Here is a 22,340-nt window from a genome sequence, read left to right on the forward strand (position 1 = left end):
CATCCAGGGACTTCCCTCTACAGTGTCCTCCTGGTTCTCTCCACATCTCCCTCCAACCCTCTTACAATTAATTCCTTTCCTTCATCTTTGCTTTACTCCCCCCTCCAGCTTGTGTCCACCTCCCTTGATTCTACTGTATGCCCTTTCTCTGTTGAGGCATGGTAGGCTGTAAGTTTACCTTCTCCCCTTCACTCCCTGCCCCCACCAAGATGCTTTCTGCCTTCCCACCCAAGCCACCACTGAGTCGTTTCCTGTAACACTGCTATGACAGCAGAGGCAGCAGCACTGGAGGGAGGAAAAGAGCTACTTAGTCCCTACTGGGCAAGGAGGCTTGCAGCCCAAGATATAGCTATTCCCTCATAAACAAGAAAGTTATCCTTGTAATATCTTAGGCTAGGTCTACACTACAAACTTACATCGGTATAACTAGGTTGCTCAGGGGTGTGAAAAGTCCTCAGTGACGCAATGATACCGACCTAACTCTGGGCATAGACAGTACTATGGGAGGGCTTCTCCCATCGACATAGCAACAACCACCTCTCCCAGGCTGACAGGCAAAGCTCTCGTGTTGGTGTAGTAGAGTCACCATTAAAGCGCTACAGCAATGCAGCTGTGATGCATCATTTAAGTGTAGACCTGCCATTAGTGGTCAATACTAGGAGTTAATCTAAACTTTGTATTGATTTTGTGGCTTAAAACGACACTTAGCACCAGTTTCTGCTCTCGTTTACATTGGTGTAAATCCAGAGAAATGTCTTTGAAGACACTGGATTTACAATGGTGTAAATAAGATCAAAACCTGTCCCTTAGTTTTGATGCATTACAGCAGTTTCTCTTATTACTGTTTATGTGTATTGTAGTAAAGACCACCACTCCAGGGATGAGGGTGGTGGTTGGCACTCTACAGACATGCAGAAAAATGACAGCCAAAGATCTTGCAATGTAAAGATCCAATTTTATTTTACACCAGTGACTGCATAATAGCAAGCAGCTGACATTGCAACTACAATAGCTTAGCTGAAAGAGAGAAAAAATGTATTTTAAAAGCAAAGCTATTTTTAGTTACAATAGAATGAAAAAGCATTTAAAACTTTTTCTCTGTCTTCAGTGTAAAACTATAAAACCATTTAAACTGAAAATATCACATTCATTATATCATGTTTTAGTATTAAATGAATGTATATGGCTGATTTAGGAATACTTGACGATAGGGGGGCATTATTTGAATACTGACAGCCTGGTTTTGTACCACTGTTTTCACTGGGTTTTTCTGTACTTAAGTTTATTTGTGCTAGTGGGTTTTACTTTAAACAGTATGGGTTTTTTTACATGCTTTGGGATAGATTATAAGTGATTAAAATTAGACATAAATTGGTAAAACTGACAGTAGACACTAGGGGAGGATGAGCTGCCACAGTAATTGTTGAAAGAAATTCTAGGCTGGAAAGATTTTTAGCCATAGTCCAACTAACAAGATACATGTGGTACTTAAAATCCTGGCTTTGTGAGAGTTGACAATGATCTAGTACAGTTTTGCATGAAAACTTCACGTACAGTAAAGAACAGGGCTAGGTATTGTTGGAATTTTGCCAGGATTGTGTGTTGGTATGTCAAGAAAGAGACCCCATTATCTCTTCTGATGGGAGGTCTAATTGAATAAAATGAGCTTTCCTATTTCTAGCATCTAACATTGATTCTACATTACATTCTGCTTTGCTTATTGAGGGCACAGGATCATAGAAAAATCTTATTTTTTCTTATCATCCCATTTTTTAGCTTTCTATTCAAAATTTACTACTAAGATATTTCACCTCATCTCTTCCCTATTAAGACTCCTTTCAGGGACAAAGATCTCGTTAATGGAGGGTGAGGACAGAAAATGTCTCTCTCTTCTCCATCTCTCCCTTTTGTATTTCTCTGTCTCTAGCCATTGAAAATGTAGGTCAAATTGCATCACCATAAAATAGAACAGTCAGAAAGGTGTTTGAAAAATGCTGACATCCTTAGCCTGGGGTGCATGCCACTGTCCTTTGTTTACATTGAGAACAGTGATGTACCTGTATAAGAACCAACGTCTCTTTTAAGGTTAGTGATATATAGCACCTAAATAATAAATCAATTTTTCAGATGATATTCATCTGAATATCATATTGCTAGTATATTTATATTACTAGAAGGTAGTAATTTTAAAATGTACAGATTTTGATCTGCAACAACTTAAAATAGTGATATACCCAGAGAGCTAATTTAAAATCTTAAATTTGTAGTAACCATAACTGTGTACTTTGAATAATCCACTATCTGTCTTTTACATGGAATGGAAGCTCAATACTACATTTTGTAAATTGTCTAATCATATGCTCTCTATTGTCTTGATTAGATATGCCCTCACTTGCAAAGTGTGTGTGTGTGTGTGTGTGTGTGTGTGTGTGGTTATGTTTTTAATTTTTTTAAGTACTCCTTGTTTGACATAATATGCTTTTCTCCTTTCGTTTTTTTAAAATGGTGCATAAAGGGTTTCTTTTTTAACATTGATATATGGAAAGTCATGGAATCTAGTAGTGTTTGCCTAACAGTCTTTTGTATAGAATACTTCAGGAGTTGTTGATATAAGAAGTTGTGATCAGCATTGAATATTCGTATAGCATCAAAAATATAAACTATATTTTCACTTTGTTTTTCTGCAGTTATTCACAAATGAAATATTGCATAAAATATAAAAATATTATTCAGTTGTCTTTATCTGTCCTAGCTGGCTGCTAACGTTGTTTGTGTGCTGAACCTTCAAATGGTGGCTTAAATAATACCATAAGATACAGTACTTTAGAATATAAAGTAGACTTGCCTGTTTATATGGGGAAACTGCAACCAGATTTTCATTCGCTGTTTCCAAAATGATGATGCATTTTCCTAGTCTGTGTTTTATACTTACTTAAACAGCTGAAGCAAGTATGCAAAGACATCTTATTATAGCATTAACCTTACTGCCTACTGTTGAGTAAGCTCTAGAAATTAAAAGGAAAATTACTGAAGATGAAGCGGAAATCACTGGCAAAACTATATAATTGGCTGTTTGGGCAAAAACAATAAATTTGGACATATGTGTGCAATAATTATACAGATAAAAACAGCAGACATACAAGTAAAAACGCTTTAAGTGAACTTTATTGTGAATAATTTACTTGATAGGTTTTCATTACCAAAATTTTGAGATAGTTACAAAAAAGATTTTGATGGTCGTCTGTTGACTGTCAGATATTAGTGGCAACAATCTGATTATCTGTAAAGATATTTATGAAAATGTTTAAGGAAAAACTTCGATGTATTTTGAGGAAAAATCTTGTACCTTTGTACTGGGAATTCGATGGTGCTTTGTTTATAACAATACACAGTAAATATCCAAGTCGCAATGGGAAGCACCTTCACAGTTAGTATAAATTGCAATACTATAGAATCATGAGCAGCTGAATAAAAGGTAAATCTCAAGATTCTGTCTTACTTTCCGTTTGGGGGATCCATTTAAAACATTGTCCTTATATTTTGATTCCATAATCTGTACATGTAAAAATGGATTTTATATCTGAGGGGCAGGATAATAAATTGATTTTTTTTGTATTGTTTATATTCCTAATTCCATCTTTGCACCTCTAGAGTTGTGGGGCTGCAGGGTGCTGATTCAGCCTCAAGAGATGCTCTGTCTTACTCTTGGGCTACAGTAGTCCCTAAAGGACCATCCAGCAGCCCTGAATAGCCATAGTTCATTGCACTGTGCTTATAACTCCCTCATCCAACAGCCCTCTTGCCCTGGCACACCCTTAGTCTGTGGGGAGCAGCTATGAGAGGGCACTGGTTTAGGGCCATTGTACCAACCCTGCTCTTGGGGACTTTCCAGGTCGGGAGAGCTGGCCTTGTTACACTATTCCTGTGATAGAAAGAGGCCAGAAACAGCCCAGTATTGGGGCCATTTTACTACCCTTATGTCCAAACCCTTCTTCAAGAATCCCTAGGTAAACAGATGGCCATTGCAGTATTCCCTAAAGGTCATCAAACTTGGACATTGGCTAACTGACCAGGGGATCAAGTTCTAGAATGCAGATATGTTTTGTGATGCACGGTTTTGACGATCTTCCAACTGCAAATAAAGGAGGATTGGACAATGGTGTGTTTGTAGGGTCATTAAGGTAGAGTTATGAGCTGGGTGAAACCTTGTAGTGGGTTGAGTTAAAACCTCATTCAAACTGATACGAGAACTCACCCTTCATTTAAGATAGTTGTAAGAGACTGTTAAGGGGCAACACCTAAAACAAGAGCTATTAGAGTCTGCCCAGAAACTAACACCCATATGGGTTGGGGGATTCCAGTGAGTACTGTGACCAGGTGTGTGAGAGAACACACAGAGAACAGGCAGAACAGAACGAGAGGCAGAGGGAACAAGCAAGAAAGCCAAGCAGTAGTCTGAGCACATTGTAACCCTGGGAAAAACTAGAGAGAGCTTTTGGGTCTGATGTTGCATAATGAGTCTTGAGACTGTAATCTAAGAAACTGCTCCTTTTGTTTGTGGTTCTCCTGCATTTGGAGAAGCAGGACCTTTTTTTTATTTACAAGGAGTGTAAATAAAGTAGATTGCATGAAAGAAAATGCCAGACTCCATCTATTTCTGTTTCCAACTGGAATGTCTCAAGACTCTGAAATGTAACTAGCTGCTTGAGTCAAAAGGGCAACACTGGTGTTAGTAATGGGATCCAATTTCCAAGGAAAGATTGTGAGCTGGTATTTCTCCTGAATGAAGATGGAACAAGTAATGAAGACGCTTACAGACAAGCGGCCAATGGGATTTAAAACAGTACCTAAAACAGGAGTTGGAGGCTTCACAAAAGGAATTTGTGGAGGGCAATGAAAATTATTAGGGGGCTGGGGCACATGACTTACGAGGAGAGGCTGAGGGAACTGGGCTTGTTTAGTCTGCAGAAGAGAAGAGTGAGGGGGGATTTGATAGCTGCTTTCAACCACCTGAAGGGGGGTTCCGAAGAGGGTGGAGCTCGGCTGTTCTCAGTGGTGGCAGATGACAGAACAAGGAGCAATGGTCTCATGTTGCAGTGGGGGAGGTTTAGGTTGGATATTAAGAAACACTATTTCACTAGGAGCGTGGTGAAGCACTGGAATGGGTTACCTAGGGAGGCGGTGGAATCTCCTTCCTTAGAGGTTTTTAAGGTCAGGCTTGACAAAGCCCTGGCTGGGATGATTTAGTTGGTGTTGGTCCTGCTTTTAGCAGGGGGTTGGACTAGATGACCTCCTGAGGTCTCTTCCAACCCTGATATTCTATGATTCTATTAATTAAATCATCTGGAGGTAGCCAGAAAGGGTTCAGAGATGACTTGCAAATGGAGGTGAAATCTCTGGAGCAACAACTATACAGCGTCTGGAAACCCAGCTGCAGCACACCCAGGCTGGAATGATAAAATGGATTGATGAGGTGACCAGCAATCTGACTGCCACAGACCAGAAGTTATTCCATGAAATAGTGGTGTCTGAGCAAACCTTGGCCAATCTGGAACTTGCCAACCGAGAGAAGCTGAAGCAAGGATTTACAAAGCTAAAAATTCAGCTACAGAAGAAAATCAAAGGGTCACCCTTTGTAATGGAAGGCAGCACCTGGATGAGGAATTGGGGCAGCCAGATGACTTGGGTAAGACCAGATGTTTATAACAGTTTTCTACCCCATTTGTTCCCCACAGAGGCCCAGAGGGGAGAGGTCATGCTGTTCTACCTCAGATAATTCAAAAGCCATTATCTCAAGGGAAAAACTCCCTGAGAGGTTTATTTGGCTCAGTTCAACATTATAGTTCAAATGGATGGCTGTGGCGAGGAACTGAAAGGGGGGTTACTGCACCCAACTTGAGTGGCCCAGCTTTGATTGTGCTGCAAAATTTACCCCCCAGAAAAGAGATTGAGGGCTGGTCTACACTGCCGCTTAAGTCGATGTAACTTACGTCACTCAGGGTGTGAAAAAGACACCCCCCGAGCGATGCAAGTGATAGCGACCTAAGCGCTGTCCCCTCTCACGGAGGTGGAATAATTATGCTGATGGGAAAGTGCTCTCCTGTCGGCATTGGTGCAGCTGCGCTGATGTTGCACTGAGTGTAGACTTGCCCGGAGTTGTCCAGACCTGGTACAAGCCCTTGATAGGCAGTTTGGAGCTACCCATCAATTGGAGCAAGCCAGGGCTCAGCTAAGATATAGAAGAGGGAAAGAAGAAACCCCCCACCTGAACTAGCAGAGGACCTGCGGAGACTAGTGTTCCTGGCATACCCTGATACCACTGAGGACTTTCAGGATACACTGGCAGTGGACCAATTTAAGGATGCTTAGCTGGACTTGGACTTGCTGATCAAGATCTGCAAAAGAATGCCAAAGACACTGTGAGAGGTGATGGAATTTGCCACAGAACTTCAGTCTTTCCTTGCAGCAGTGCCCCAGAGGTGGAAGCTGATCGCCATGAGCTCTGTAAGTACAGCGCTGCGTCAAATATGCATGATGAATGAGGGGATTCTAATGTGGCTCATGACCTTATTGTATGATTAAAAAAATCTGATGATAATTTGTAAAACAAGGAAAATTGGCAGTATTGCAAAAAATTAAAGGAAATGGTTCAATTAAATGCTGGTATTGTGACAAAATTGGCCACAAATAAAAGTACTTGTCTAAAGTTATGACAGGCCAAGACAGACTGTCGCAAGTGTTGAGTGAAAACCTCTCTCTTCCAATTCAGGAAATGGGGGTACCCCAAACTGAGGGAGTAAAGTTTGGTGGAGATACTAGGATCAGCCCCAGTTTTTGTTTAGATCTGGGCAGTTAAATAACAGTAAGGGGGGGTTGGCTATTGAATGTGTAATAGAATCTGTAAAAAACATAGCGGTGATTGACACAGGCTCAGTTATAAACAGATATTAAACAAGACGTGCAAAAAAGGCAAGGCAAGGGATCCAAAACTGAACCGCCAAACTGGACTCAAATGGACATAGTGACTGGGGCAGGGCATTCATCCAAAATTTAGGAAAATTGTGGTGGAAGATTGCACCTCTGGAATTTGAACAAGAAATCGGGGTGGCTGAAATGGGGATTGAGCTCAGAACTGGCTTGGATTGTGTTATGGCTAATAACTGTGTAATCAATGCCAGAAAAGATGTCTTACAAATTCAGTCTGTGGAAAAGCCCTTTAAAGATATGGCCCAGGTGGGACAAATGGTTTGTAGGCAAGTGGTTTGCAGTGAATAAATTGTCCTGCCCCAGGCGGTAGAAACAATTATAACAGCTATATGCTGTGGTAGCTTTTCAGCAAAGGAGTGGTGGGCAGTGGTTAAAACCTGTTTGGAGACCTGGGATTTCAGGGAAACCTTAGCTGCCAAAGTTCTGGTGGGTCTGAAAGAAGAACTGATCCCTGTTTATTTGCTGAATGTTTCTGGCAAGTAGCAAATAGCGAAGAAGGAAAAAATCATTTCATTTGTCAGTAGGGTGTTATTTAGCATTTTCAAAGTTGAAAAGGGCTTTTGGGACTGCTCCTGTCTTGGCTTATCTGTGTTTCAAACCCCTTTCATATTAGACCTAGATACTAGTGCTTACAGTTTGGGGGACAGGATTTCAGCTGCCTACCCCCTAAATCTGAGAATGTATTTGTGGAAGTTGAGGCTGGAAAAGTTGTTACAGAGATCAATCTCCCATTCAAACAGAATGGGCTGGGTCTGCCTCAGCCAACCAATTCCACAGAAACACTAGATATTCCTCAGGGGCTGACTGAAAGGAGTCCCTCGCTGGTGGCTGAAGGGAAATCCAGGGAAAGAAAAGCCCAAAAGGGATTTGGGTAGGAATAACTTCTTTCATGTGATGCAAACTTCTCCTGACAGAAGGATACTGTATACCTGTAAATAGTGAATCTTGTATCATTGGTAATTTATTACATATATATTTTTTCTGTTTGGGATGAGTTATTGGGCGTCACCATTTTAGGCCTCATTGGGATGATTGGCAAAGCTGAGGCATGGGCTGTTTTTATGAGCTGGGTGGTGCCTTGTTATGGATTGACTGGAAACCTTGTACAAACCGATGTGTGCGACCACATCCTTCATTTAATATAGTTGTAAGAGACAGTTAAGGGGCCACTCCTAAAACAAGGGCTATTAGAGACTGCCCAGAAACTAGCCCCAAATAGGCTGTTGTTCCAGTGGGTACTGTGACCAGGTGTGTGTGGAAGTGTGAGAACATACACAAACTAAGAACAGACAAGAATATAGAGAGTGGAGAGGCAAAGGCAAAAGGCCAGAAAGCCAAGCAGTACCCAGGGAGCACAGTGTGTCCCTGGAAAAAGCTAGAGGGTACTTTTGGGTCTGGAGTTGGCTAACGAGGCTTCGGGCTGTAAGCTAGGAAACTGCTGCTTTTATTCTTGGTTCCTCCTGCGTTTGGAAAAGCAGGACTTGTGCATTCCTTGTAAATAAACAAGATTGTATCAAAAAAAAATCCGACTCCCATCAGTTTCTATTTCCAGCTGGAACGTTCCCAGTGCCCTGAAATTTGACTGTCTGCTTGGTTTGAAAAGGGACAACAGTAGTTTGGCTACCTTAAATTTGAATGTCCATACTTTCAAATGTTAAGGTTTTTTGTAACCCTAACTTTCAATTTCCTGGCTTTTTAATGTTTTTCATGGGCTTTTGGTTTGATTTTTATTAACTACAACTTTCTTGTAAGGATATTTCTCCTTAAACTGCTGATATGTATTGTCTGGGATTTAGCTTTTGCTCTGGTGAATTGCAACATTACTTCTGTTTTATTTTCTTTAACAGCAAATTTTAAAAGTATTCCTTCAAGTTTGCAGCCATACTTTTTTCATTGATTTTTTTCATGGGAGATGTATGGCTTAAAACCTGACATGCTGTTTTGAAAATGTAGGGTTTGGTGCTTTGACCATGTTACTCTTCTCTTTATATCTTTTCAGTGGTTTTCCCCATCTCCATCACATCAAGCCCCAAATGCTTTTCTCATATAAGGCCCATCATGGCTCATCTCCACCCACCCTGTCCTCTCTTTTACAGTATTCTCTGCGAACTGTGCCAATCTTCATTGCTCATTTGTAAAAGCTCCCAACAAGTACCTTATTTTTTTCCTTGCCACCTCTTATGCACATAAACCTAACTACACATAAAAATCTGTAAAGCCACCACATTGTCCTCCTTCACATCCTTCCTTAAAACTCAACTCTACTGTGATACCAACAAAAACTGATTAGTGGTTAGGTAACTGCTTACAACGCGGTTTATCACGCTGATTATAATAACCTCATTTCTGACTTCTGATCCCATAATATTTGTTGTATTTACCTCTTGGCTTATACTTGGGGCAGGTCTACACTGTGGGGCTAAGTCAACCTAAGTTACGCAACTCCAGTTACATGAATAACATATCTGGAGTCGATGGTGCCTTAGGTGGACATATTGCGGTGTCTACACCATGATGGGTCAACGGGAGAAACTCTCCCGTTGACTTACCTTATGCTTCTCATTCCGGTGGAGTACCGGAGTCGATGGGAGAGCGATCGGTGGTCGATTTAGCGGGTCTTCACTAGACCCACCAAATCGACCCCCGGTGGATCGATCACCATGCGTCAATCCCCCGGTAAGTGGAGACAAGCCTGTATGCTCATTGAGGAATAGACTTTTTGGTTCATATTTCCATAGTACCTAGCACAAAGAGCCTGGGCTTTCTAAGTGCTACCACAATATAAATGATATAATTTTATTAGGAAATAGAGGGCCCTCTATGCATGCAGAACTACTCTTTCTACCTAGAAGTGTATGGGTTATTGATGAGGCAAGCAGAAGGCAAAAAGTCTCTGCTCCATAGAACATTCTGAAAGGTAATACAGTTTCTGGCTACATTACTTTTTTTCTTTTGTCCGCCTAGGCAACCTTCCACATAGAGGAGATCTACATGCAGAGGGTTCTCTATTTCCTAATAACATTCCATTATTTATATTATGATAGTTCCTAGAGGGCCCAGCCTAATTGTATTAGGCAGTGTGCAGATACAAACCAAAAAGGCTGGCCTAGCAGATACAAAAGAGAAAAGTAATATTGTGGGTGCCTATACTGCCTTTCACAATGGGCACCAGAGAGGATTACTGGAAGCTAGCTCTCTCTGTAAGTAGCTACATTTCTGTAACTTAAAACAAAACAAGTGTGTCAATGCAGAGGCTTGCACTGGTTTAATTATCTGGTTTAAAAACAGATTAATGTAAATAAGGCCTTAATATGCTTCTCTCTCTCTCTCTCTCTCTCTTTCTCTCTCTCATTCTTTTACATAATTTGTCAGTGGTGAAATAATGAACAATGTTACATGTAAATTATCACCATGGGGCACCTGAGTTACATGACACGGTGGTAAAAACGCTGTTGGCCAGTGTACACAAATGGCCCTTCTTTGCTACCGTTGGTGGAGCTGCACTGTGGAGGGAAAAAAATCTTGTGTAAAAACAGTTGCAAAGGCCCTGAACCTGTAGACCAGGGGTTCTCAAATTGGGGGTCGGGACCCCTCGGGGGTCACGAGGTTATCACATGGGGGCTCGCTAGCTGTCAGCCTCCACCCCAAACCCTGCTTTGCATCCAGCATTTAAAATAGTATTAAATATATTTAAAAGTGTTGTTAATTTATAAGGGGGGGGGGGTCACACTCAAAGGCTTGCAGTGTGAAAGGGGTCACCAGTACAAAAGTTTGAGAACAACTGCTGTAGACACATAGGAGCAGATTCTGTATGTTTATAAGAGTCCACACCAATGCACCTATTTGCAAGATTAGAATCTAAATTAGATACAGACATTTTTAATCTAAATTAATATTATTATTGGTGTGATGGTTGAGACTTAAATTGGTGCATTTTTAAATAAATATTAGTTCTGAAATTGGTGGGTTATCATTGAAAGACATGTTGTGCACGTTATGCTGAATTACATTCTCTGTTTACAATATATATTAACATTTAAATTCACTGTAAAAACTAAATCTCTGGTGTAAAATAGGTAAAATGCATTGTATTAGAGCACTTTAATATTTAATATTTCAAGGCAAAAATTGCAATTATGGAATGTCAGCTAAATAAGATTGCAAATTTCCTATTACTGTAGTAGTCATATATTTTTATTTCATTTCAGAGTTAAACGACTGTAAGTCAGAGAGAGCTTCCACAATCCAAACAGATGACGATCAACTGATAAATCAACCCAGAGTTTTACCATACTTTAAAGGTACTGTGACATACTTACCTATATATTTTTTTCTTAAACATCGTATTCTCATAGTTCAGATGTGAGAAACATGAAGAACAGGATATTCACAGGGTTGCAAAGCAAGACTGAAGTGCTACCAGATGCAGCTTGGTGATGTTTTGATAAGATGCAGGTGTTAAATGCAGGTTTCAGTGAAAAGTAAAGAGACCTTCCAAACAGCCAGAATAAGCTCTCTGTGCAAACCAGTCAAACCTCAAACATTCAGTCAAACTTCATTTATCTCAATGAGATAGGGGATATGAGAGTAACTTCAATGAGTAGGGTTTTGTGTAAGAAGAGTCTTTATCTATGTGTTTGATATACTTTGGGAGATGCTAACTGGTTTTTTTGATGATCAAATTTCAGTTTATCTATATTCATATAGTCTTGGGTAAAACAGCATTATTTTATGATGTGGAGCAAAATTCCTTGAGATAGTATTCTCTGGTCTCCCTTAAATTTTCTCTCCTTTACCCCTTCAATTGTGTTTTACTTGTTTGTGTGTATTTTTCTTTGATATGGTGAAACAACTTAAAAATACAATGGATTTGTTCTATTTGCCTTTTATGCACAAATTTGAAGAGCTGAGACTACTTAAGTTAATTTTTCCTGTGCAAACCAGCTTTTTTATGCTTTTAATTTTTTTATGATTATTATAGAAATCATCCTTTAACCTTCTGTTAAGATAAATAAATGGATCTCCTTAATGGATCTCCTTAAGTCTATTACTATCAGTCATGTTTTCTAATCCTATAATCATTCTTATGACTCTTCTGTGAACCTTCTCCAGTTTATCAACATCCTTCTTGAATTGTGGGCCTCAGAACTGGACACAGTATTCCAGCAGTGGTCACTCCTGTACCAACTACAGAGCTAAAATAACCTCTGTACTCCTACTTGAGATTCCCCTTTTTTATTCATCCAAGGATTGCATTAGCTCTTTTGGCCACAGTGTCACATTGGGAGCTCATGTTGAGCTGATTATCCACCACAACCCCCAAATCTTTTTCAGAGTCTCTGCTTCCCAGGAGAGAGTCCCCCATCTGGTAAGTATGGCCTACTTTCTTTGTTCCTAGATGTATATATTTACATCTATCCATATTAAAATGCAGATTGTTTGCTTGTACCCAGTTTACTAAGTGATTCCAAATTGCTCTGAATCAGTGACCTGACCTCTTCATTATTTACCACTCCCCCAATTTATGTGTCTGCAAAATTTATCAGTGATGATATTATGTTTTCTTCCAGGTAATTGATAAAAATGTTAAATAGAATAGGGCCAAAGATTGACCCTGCACACCTCTCTGGAAATACACTTACTTGATGAGGACTCCCCGTTTACAGTTACATTTTAAGACCTATCAGTTAGTCAGTTTTTAATTCATTGAATGTCTGCCTTGTTTTGTAATCAAAATTGCATGTGATACTAAGTCAACACCTTACAGAAGTCTAAATATATTACATCAACGCTACTACTCTTATCAACCAAACTTGTAATTTCATTTAAAAAAATATCAAGTTAGTTTGACAGGATCTAGTTTCCATTAACCCATGGTGATCAGTATTAATTATATTACCCTCCTTTAATTGTTTATTAATTGAGTCCCATATCAGCTGCTCCATTGTCTTGCTTGGGATCAATGTCTGGCTGTAATTATCCAGGTTATCTTGTTTACCCTTTTAACAAATTGGCACATAAGCATTTTTCCAGTCTTCTGGAACTTCCCCGTGTTCCAGGATTGATTGAAAATCAACATTTAACTGTCCAGTGAACTCCTCAGCCAGCTCTTTTAAAACTTTTGGATGCAAGTTATGTGGCCCTTCTGGTTAAAAAATGTCTGACTTTAGCAGTTTGTGCTTAACAACCTCCAGAGATACAAGTTGGATAGAAAAAGTGTTGTTATCACATACGATGAGACAGTATCGTCTGTTTCCCCTGCCCCCCTCCCCATACAGAACAGAAATAGTTATTGAACACTTTTGCCTTTTCTGCATTATTGATCCATATAGCATTGGCCCAATACCATTGTCAGGATTCTTTTTGTTCCTAATATAGTTAAAAAACTCTGTCCTTAGCTCTATTAGCAATAGACTTCTACTTGTGTCCCTTGGATTCCGTTATCAGTTTTCCACAATTCCTATCTTCTGATTTACATTCATTACTATCAATTTCCCCTTTTTTCCATCTGTTATATATTACCTTTTTATTTTTTACAGCTGCCTTCGCTTCCCTTCTAAACCAGATCATTTTTTTTAATCAGTACAGTCTTCTTCCTCGATCGTGGCTTTTTGGGTACTTTAGTAAGGGGTTCTTAAATTATGCCCAATTATCATTCACGTTTATTCTGATTAAATTTTTCCTGCCAGCTGATTTGGCTCATAATTATTTTCAGCTTTGTGAAATTGGCCCCATTAAAGCGTCAAGTAAGTGTGTGTGTGTGTGTGTGTGTATATATATATATATATATATATATATATATACACACACACACACAAACTAGTAATATATATTACTAGTTTGGTCTTTATCTTGCTTGCACATTATAAAAGTGATCAAGTCATGATCTAAACTATCATTAATTTTTAGTTCTGTGAGCAATTCCTCTTTATCTGTTAGGACAAGGTCTAATAAAGAATTCTCCCATGTTGATTGCAACACTTTTTGAGTTAGGAAATTGGCGTCTATATGTTTAGAAATTCCAAGGTGCAGCTTTTTTCCCTACACGTTGTAGATCGGCAAAGATCTATTGCAAACATTTATCTTTCTCTGTCTATGCATCTGTATTTAACGCCCCCTCATTTGCTTTCTCGCGCACCCTTCATACCCACCCTTTCTCTCTTTTATACATCTCTTTCCCCCGACAAGTTCACCCATCCGCCCACAGGCTCCTTTCTGCATCCTGTTCTACCTAAAATAACAGCAGCCCCTGGTCTGCTCTGCTTCATCAGTAAAGCCCCCTCCTCCAGGAAAATATTAGCAGTACAACTGGTCCCCCTTCCCTTTCTCTTAAAGGAATATTGACTCCTGCATCATTCATCTCCTAGGCTTTCCCTTTTGCTCAGGCTGCTCTGCTCCCTAGCCCCAATATGCCCACTTGATTTTTTTTGTTCCAAATTCCTTATCACCCCAGCAAGTGAGTTTTTCAAACCCCATTTATGCATTCAAAATTATCCCCGCGCCCCCCGCACCCAAACCATTGACAGATCTTTTTTTAGTACTGCCCCAAACTATATTTTTATACTTTAAAACAATGATACTTGAGTGATTCAGGAAAGAAAAACAAGTAACGCATGTGCAAGAATGGTAATTTTCTCATCTTGTAGTATATACATTTGGTCTGCTCAAGCCACGAAAGAGAAAATTATCACTCCATCTACAGCTCCCATAAAATCAGTTTCTCATCTGACTTTATTATTCCTAGTTTCTGATTTGACAGTCAGTAATCTTGTCCATTGAACTGATGAATTGCTCTTTCTGCTGCCACTCTTCTCCCTCTACTGGAATACTGATGTATTCATGACATGCTGGGAAAATGTTTCAAAACAGTATAGTAAAAGCCAGCCTGAGATCCAGCATGCAGAATTAGGCCCGCTCGGGATCCTATATAGCAAAAACATTGTTGATTGAGGGGGGCGAGTAATAACAAGGTGTAAAGAGTAGACAGTAGCAAGAAAGAGGACAACCAACATATATGTATCTGTTAACAATAAATAAATAAATAAAAACGTGTATGTCTAACTGATTGGCACAAGCCATTTTAAAGCAGTAACCATGTTTAAATAACTGGACTTTTGTCAACATTTTAAACAGATACATAGGCAAATGTATTGGCTCATTTTTAAGGGCTAGTTCATCGTGTAATTTTGTTTCAAAATTGTCTTTTTTTTTTTTTTTTACTTTTGGCTAAACTGGTTTATCTCCCTCAACAATGTTCAAAAAAAAAAAAAAAAAAGAAGAAACAACCTTATTGATTACCATGCTTGTGACTATGAACTAGGACATCAGTAAGTAGTAGGCAGATTCTTAGCATGACAGACTCAAAGAGAAACCAAGCAGATGTTGACATGAAGGATAGTAATACTAATATCGCTAAATTTGGACTTTGAGGTTACCTTGCTTTTAAAACACTCTTGGTACACACTAAGGTGATGGTCAAATGACTGGCAAGCAGTCACCAGTTCAGGTTTTGTACAGGCTGGTAATGCCCAAAGATTACCATCTACTGACTGTTCGATGTTCTACAAGAAATGTATCCGTGTATTTCCGAGTATACAGGAGTGCTCATCACAAAAACTGTCACAATTAGCACTAACTAGCAATCTCGAGAGGCCAAAAGGTGAATTAGCATACAGCCTGTACTGTGCTCTCAACCCTGAAAGGAGTACTTCTGAGATCTCTTGTATCCTAAGTTTTTTTTTATCAAGAGTGCACCAAATTCAGCACAATGTGAGTGGGACACAATGCCAGTGACTTTAACAGAGTTGCATTTGTTTACACATGAGACTAATTTGGTCCCATATTTCTATCTTCTCTTAGTTTTCTCTTAAGTCATTTACAGCAACTTGTAAAGATTAAGCAACATTTCATCTGATGCCAGAGTTCTTATGCTATTATTCATGCTTCTATCCTCCTCCCCTCAACTGCCATTTCCTTCTCTGCTAAAAGGTGCATGGTGTGAGCCCCCGTTCAGCAAATGAAGGAGGCCAAGAGAGAACTATCCAACCCAACATACAGTATTCAAAAAGCTGGGAGCTTTAATTGGTTTGGAAGAAGGGTTGGTGAAAAGGAGAAGCATATCAGAAAATGGTACTAAACTGAGTATTAAGGTCTAAAATTCACTAACAAGCATAGATTGTATTCCATAAATTCTTTGTCTATTTGTATGACAAATTACGTCTCCTTGTTCTAAAAACTCACTATTTATTGATGATAGCTTGTAGTGTCATCAATAAAACCACTGCAGTTCATTATGGTAAATTTTATACTTCTATGAGGCATTGAAAAGAGAGAAATGTTTAAAAACAAATCACCATAAGACCATATTGCAGTGCCTGTGCTATTCAGTCATTGGTGGGATCTCTCTCTCTCTGTTTTATCCTGTTGCTCATCACTGTAGTGTCTGAGAACATCAAATAACAATAGTGAAATCCTTAGTGGACTTCATGGAATCTCTGTCACTTCTCCCTTCTTGGGATAAAAACTCTGCTTGGGGTAGGATTTTTGGTTTGGGAAGTTTGTTGTAGGGGTTTAGGAGTATGTCAGGAGGAGGGTGTCAGTATTAGACTGTCATTTTTATGGTGGAAAAGCCTTTATGAAGGCAAACTGCTGCAGATGGCAAAGATCTGGTCTACAGTAGAGAGTTAGGTTGACGCAAGGCAGCTTACGTTGACCTAACTAAGGAAGTGACTATACTTAAATTTGGCTCCCAGCAACATAAGTGCCCCACTACGCCAACTTAATGCCTCCACCTCCAAGAGCGGCGTAGAGTCATGGTCGATGTAGTTAGGTCAATGCAGTGTCAATATAGACATTGTGTTGCTCATGTCAACTGTTACTGGTTTTCAGGAGCCTTCCCACAGTGCCCCACACTGACAGTACAGTCAATACAGGCATCGGTGGGGATGTGCCCTGCTGACACAAGGAGCAAAATGTAGACAAGAAAAAGCGATGTAATTACTGTAGCAGCTGTAGGCCTACATAAGTTAGGTCAACTTAATTTTGTAGCGTAGACATGACTTAAGGAAACATGGCCTTTAGGTCGGGGTAGTTTTGGATCAAGTTTCCTCTGTTCCTGTTATGGAGGAAGCTGTCACTGCAGTAACAAGCCAGAACTATGTTAGCAAATAAGGGCTGTGACACAAGTCTCAGAAACATTCAACATCAAGACTTAAAAGACAGAATTATACTTTCCCTAAATATACAAGAATTTGAGCTCAGTAATGATGTGGTGTTAGGTTCCCTGTGAACCTGGGAGAAGCCAGTAGGGTCTTCTCCCACCTGGATACTATAGCAGGAAGAAGAGTTTTGCATCATTCAAGAAAGAATTTGAGATCTTTTACCACCTGAATCACTTGCTTTTTTGCTTATGTCACAGACTTAATGTTGAGCGTAATATATGCATTTTACATATTATAGAAAACCACTGTTGAGTAATTGCTTAAACAGTATTGTTCTTCAGATTGAGCATTTTCTGGCAGTTAATGACCAGGGCCCCAATCCTGTAAATACTTATGCATGTGCTTAACTTTACTACCACAAGTAGTTCCATCAATTTGTGAACTACTCTTGGCCATAAAGTTTGTTTGCTGAATTGGGGCCCAGTTGGAAGAACTACCAGCCTGAGTTAACATGGCTGAAAAAATCCAAGTCAGAGGTCACTATTGCTGTTGTTTGTCCTCTAAAGCTCAGTGTGCTTTCACTGTTTATAGTACCCGTCTTTTCTTAGGAGTTAAATGCTAGTAGAGTAACCAATAGGAAAGAAAGACTTCCTCAACATTCTGTATTAAGTTTGTGATATTATATCAGTTTTGAATGTGACCTAGTAATATAGAATCATAGAAATGTAGGACTTGAAGGAACTTCCAGAGGCCATCTATTCCACCCCTGACCCTGGCAGGACCGTGTATACTTAGACCATCTCTAACAGGTGTTTGTCTAACCTGTTTTTAAAAAACTCCCCGTGATGGGGATTCCACAACCTTCCTTGGTAACCTATTCCAGTACTTAACTAGCCTCATTTAGAAAGTTTTCTTACTGCAGATTAAGCCCATTTCTTTTTGTCCTACATTCAGTGGATATGGTGAACAATTGATCACCATCCTGTTCACAACAATACTTAATATATTTGAAGACTGTTATCAGGTCCCCCCTCAGTCTTCTTTTCTGAAGACCAAGCATATCCAGTTTTTTTTAACCTTTCCTTTATAGGTCAGGTTTTTATACTCTTTATCATTTTTGTTGCTGTCCTCTGGACTTCCTCCAATTTGTCCACATCTTTCTTAAAGAGTGGCACCCAAAACTAGACACAATTCTGCAGTTGAGGCCAGTGCCAAGTAGAGAAGAACAATTACCTCCTGTGTTTTATTTGGGACACTCTGGTTAATACACCCCAGAATGTTAGTCTTTTTTGCAACTGCATCACATTGTTGACTTATGTTCAATTTGTGATGCACTATAACCTCTAGATCCTTTTCTTCTGTATTACTGCCTAGCCAGTTATTATCCATATTGCATTTGTGCCTTTGACTTTTCCTTTCTAACTGTAATACTTTTCACTTGCCTATATTTTATTTTGTTGATTTCAGACTAGTTCTCAAATTTATCAAGGACCTTGCTTACAACTCCTCTGAGCTAGGTGTTGTCCACAAACTTTATTCACTCATTGATGTGGACAATAGGCTTATAAAGAGCATAAGTGGTGACTGGTAAATTGGATTCTTAAAATTCTTTAACATTTAATAATCTAAAATCCCAGTCCTGGAAACACTTAAGCATGTGTGTGTACCATTGCTCACACGAGTAGTCCTATTGTCTTCAGTAAGACAACATAAGTGAATGTTATGCATGTGCTTAAGTGTTTGCATGCGAGCTCTAGGACTTCAGTGGCACTACTCACTGCAGTTAAAGTTAAGCATGTTAAGATTAGGATCTAAGATGTCATAAGTAACAGGTAAATAAATTTGTTTATAGTACATGGCCCCAGTCTTGCAAAGATTTACACACCTGTTTAACTCTATGCAGTGTAAGTAATCAGATTAAAGTCAATGGGACTAAGCATGTGATTGAGGGCTTGTCTACACTGCCACTTTTGGCAGTATAACTTACAGTATGTCGCACAGGGGTATGAAAAACACACCTTTGAGCAGCATAAGTTACTCTGACAAAAGTGTGTCATAAGTTACTCTGACAAAAGCGGTGTGGAGAGTGCTATGTTGGTGGGAGAGCTTCTCCTGCTGACATAGCTACCGGTGCTCATGGAAGTGGTTTTATTATGTTGATGGGAGAGCTCTCTCCCGTTGGCATAGAGCTGCTACACGAGCAATCTTACAGCGGTGCAGTTGTGTCGGTACAGCTGTGCTGCTGTAAGCTCGCTAATGTAGACATGGTCTAAGACTTTGCAGGATCAGTGCCTATGATTTTAAATTGGTCATTTTACTTTAACATTTTAATTCACAGGGGAAAAAAAGACCCTGAATTTTAAAAATATTTTTGGAGTCAGTTTATAGAAGAATTCAATTTTGCAAAACTTATGGTTACTTCCAAGCATATAAAGCTGCTAATAATCAGAAATATTTTTCACCAAAGGTTTGTATCTAGGGCTGTCGATTAATCGCAGTTAACTCACGTGATTAACTCAAAAAATTAATCGCGATTTTAAAAATTAATCACGCTCAATCACACTGTTAGACAATAGAATACCAATTGACATTTATTAAATATTTTGGATGTTTTTCTACATTTTCAAATATATTGATTTCTATTACAACACAGAATACAAAGTGTACAGTGCTCATTTGTATTATTATTTTTATTACAAATATTTGCACTGTAAAAACGATATAGTAATTTTCAATTCACCTCATACAAGTACTGTAGTGCAGTCTCTTTATCGTGAAAGTGTAACTTACAAATGTAGATTTTTGTTGTTGTTACATAACTGCACTCAAAAACAAAACAATGTAAAACTTTAGAACCTACAAGTCCACTCAGTCCTGCTTCTTGTTCAGCCAATCGCTAAGACAAACAAGTTTGTTTACATTTACGGGAGATACTGCTGCCTCCTTCTTTACAATGTCACCTGAAAGCGAGAACAGGCGTTCACATGGCTCTTTTGTAGCCGGCATTGCAAGATATTTACGTGCCAGATATGCTAAACATTCATATGCCCCTTCATGCTTTGGCCACCATTCCCGAGAACATGCTTCCATGCTGATGATGCTCGTTAAAAAAATAATGCGTTAATGAAATTTGTGACAACTCCTTGGAGGAGAATAGTATGTCTCCTGTTCTGTTTTACCTGCATTCTGCCATATATTTCATGTTATAACAGTCTCAGATGATGACCCAGCAGGTTTGTCAAATCTGCAGTAAAAGTGTTCTTAAAATGAACAAACGCAAAGAAAGTACAATGTGAGATTTCTGAGGATTCATACAGCACCAAAGGTTTAAGAATCTGAAGTGCAATCCAAAATCTGAGAGGATGAGGTGTGGAGCATGCTTTCAGAAGTCTTAAAAGAGCAACACTCCAATGCGGAAACTACAGAACCCAAACCACCGAAAAAGAAAATCAACCTTCTGCTGGTGGCATCTGACTCAGACGATGAAAATTAACATGCATTGGTCCGCACTATTCTGAATCGTTATCGAGCAGAACCTGTAATCAGCATGGACATATGTCCTTGGGAATGGTGGTTGAAGATGCACTAAAGATTCATATGTTCCTTAATCTGACACGTAAATTTCTTGCAATGCCGGTTACAACAGTGCCATGCACCTGTTCTCACTTTCAGGTGACATTGTAAACTAGAAGCGGGCAGCATTATCTCCTGCAAATTGTAACCAAGTTTGTTTGTCTGAGTGATTGCCTGAAGTAGGACTGAGTGGACTGTAGGCTCTAAAGTTTGACATTGTTTTATTTTTGAATGCAGTTATTTTTTGTACATAATTCTACATTTGTAAGTTCAACTTTCATGATAAAGAGATTGCACTACAGTACTTGGGAATTGAAAAATACGATTTCTTTTGTTTTTTACAGTGAAAATATCTGTACTAAAAATAAATATAAAGTGAGCCCTGTACTCTTTGTATTCTGTGTTTTAATTAAAATCAATATATCTGAAAATGTAGAAAACATCCAAAAATATTTAAATAAATTGTATTCTATGATTAACAGTGCAATTAATCATGATTAATTTGTTTAATCACGCGATTAATCACGATTAATTTTTTTAATCGCTTGACCACCCAAGTGAGATCACTTAATTAAAGACCCTTCGGCATCATCTATTAGCTTAGGCAAAAAATGAAGATATTACAAATGAAATGTTGGGCAGTAACATCTGTGAATCAAAAACCAGGACTCAGCAGTTTTGTGACCAACCAATAATTGGTGCGTGAATAACTGGGAAATAAAACTGAGTAAAAACAAAAGTGACATTGATCTGTTCAAACTATTATAATTGTGTAGTCTGAGTGGAATGTAAAAAGCAAAACGGTATCAATCGAATAAATACATTCCGTTTTAAACATTCGTAGTTATTTTTTAGGATTATTTTAAAAGTTCAGCTTTATCTGGGTTTTGCCCCTTCAATTTCAGTGTGTCACTGGGCAGTTGGTCAGTGGAGCTGCTGACATAGCTTGAAGCAGTTAAGGATTCTTTAGAATAATTTTGTCTTGCTAGTCATCATTTTAGCTTTAAATCTTTCTCATCAAATGAAGAGAACACTATTTTTCTTGCTGTTGCTGCTTTCTTTTAACCCCAAATAACCCAGAGCGTAGAAAGTTGGCAGCCTGTGTCTTCCTGTGTGTTATGGACAGATGTAAAGTCGTGAAGAATCATAGTCTGGGTGAAGGGACATTCACACAAGTAAATCTACCTAGCTGGAAAAACATAATGCGAAATGTATTAGAGATTAAATGGCACCTTTTAAGGAAAGATTGTTGGGTAACCCTGGTGAAAGGAGTATGTATAAGGTGGGGTGAAGATGAGTTACATACATGGGGTTAGTTTCCTGCTTGTTTCCTATACAGCCTCTATTCCTGGGCGTGACGTGAAGACTTTAAGGTGGGGAGGGAGGTGCTCTGTTTAAGGAAGTCTGGTGAGCGCTGCTGGACGAGCAGCTGGGCAGAAATGACCGACGTTAATCGGACCACAATTTGTGCAGGGGGAGATGCTGGTTACACTTACTTCTAAAATGAGAAACTTGTAGCTGATGAAGACGCTACTCTATCCTCTCTTCAGCCACATACCTCCTCCCATGAGTCTGCCTCTCAGAATTCACTTCTTTGGGAGGGGACGGGTAGGTGATGTG

General features: G+C 39.2%; 1 protein-coding gene across 3 annotated transcripts in view; it reads left to right on the top strand.

Moving 5' to 3' along the window:
- ATXN7 (ataxin 7) overlaps positions 1-22,340 on the top strand; it is a 131,134-nt gene that overhangs the window by 19,363 nt on the left and 89,431 nt on the right. For 2 of the 3 annotated variants that reach the window (XM_074957392.1, XM_074957393.1), the window contains one exon: positions 11,196-11,288. The gene's annotated coding sequence lies outside the window, so the exon portion shown is untranslated. Of the gene's footprint in view, positions 1-10,964; positions 11,289-22,340 lie in introns of those variants that run through there. The other variant, XM_074957391.1, reaches the window with a different exon arrangement.

This window comes from Natator depressus, chromosome 7 (assembly GCF_965152275.1).
Source record: "Natator depressus isolate rNatDep1 chromosome 7, rNatDep2.hap1, whole genome shotgun sequence".
Lineage (NCBI taxonomy): Eukaryota > Metazoa > Chordata > Testudines > Cheloniidae > Natator > Natator depressus.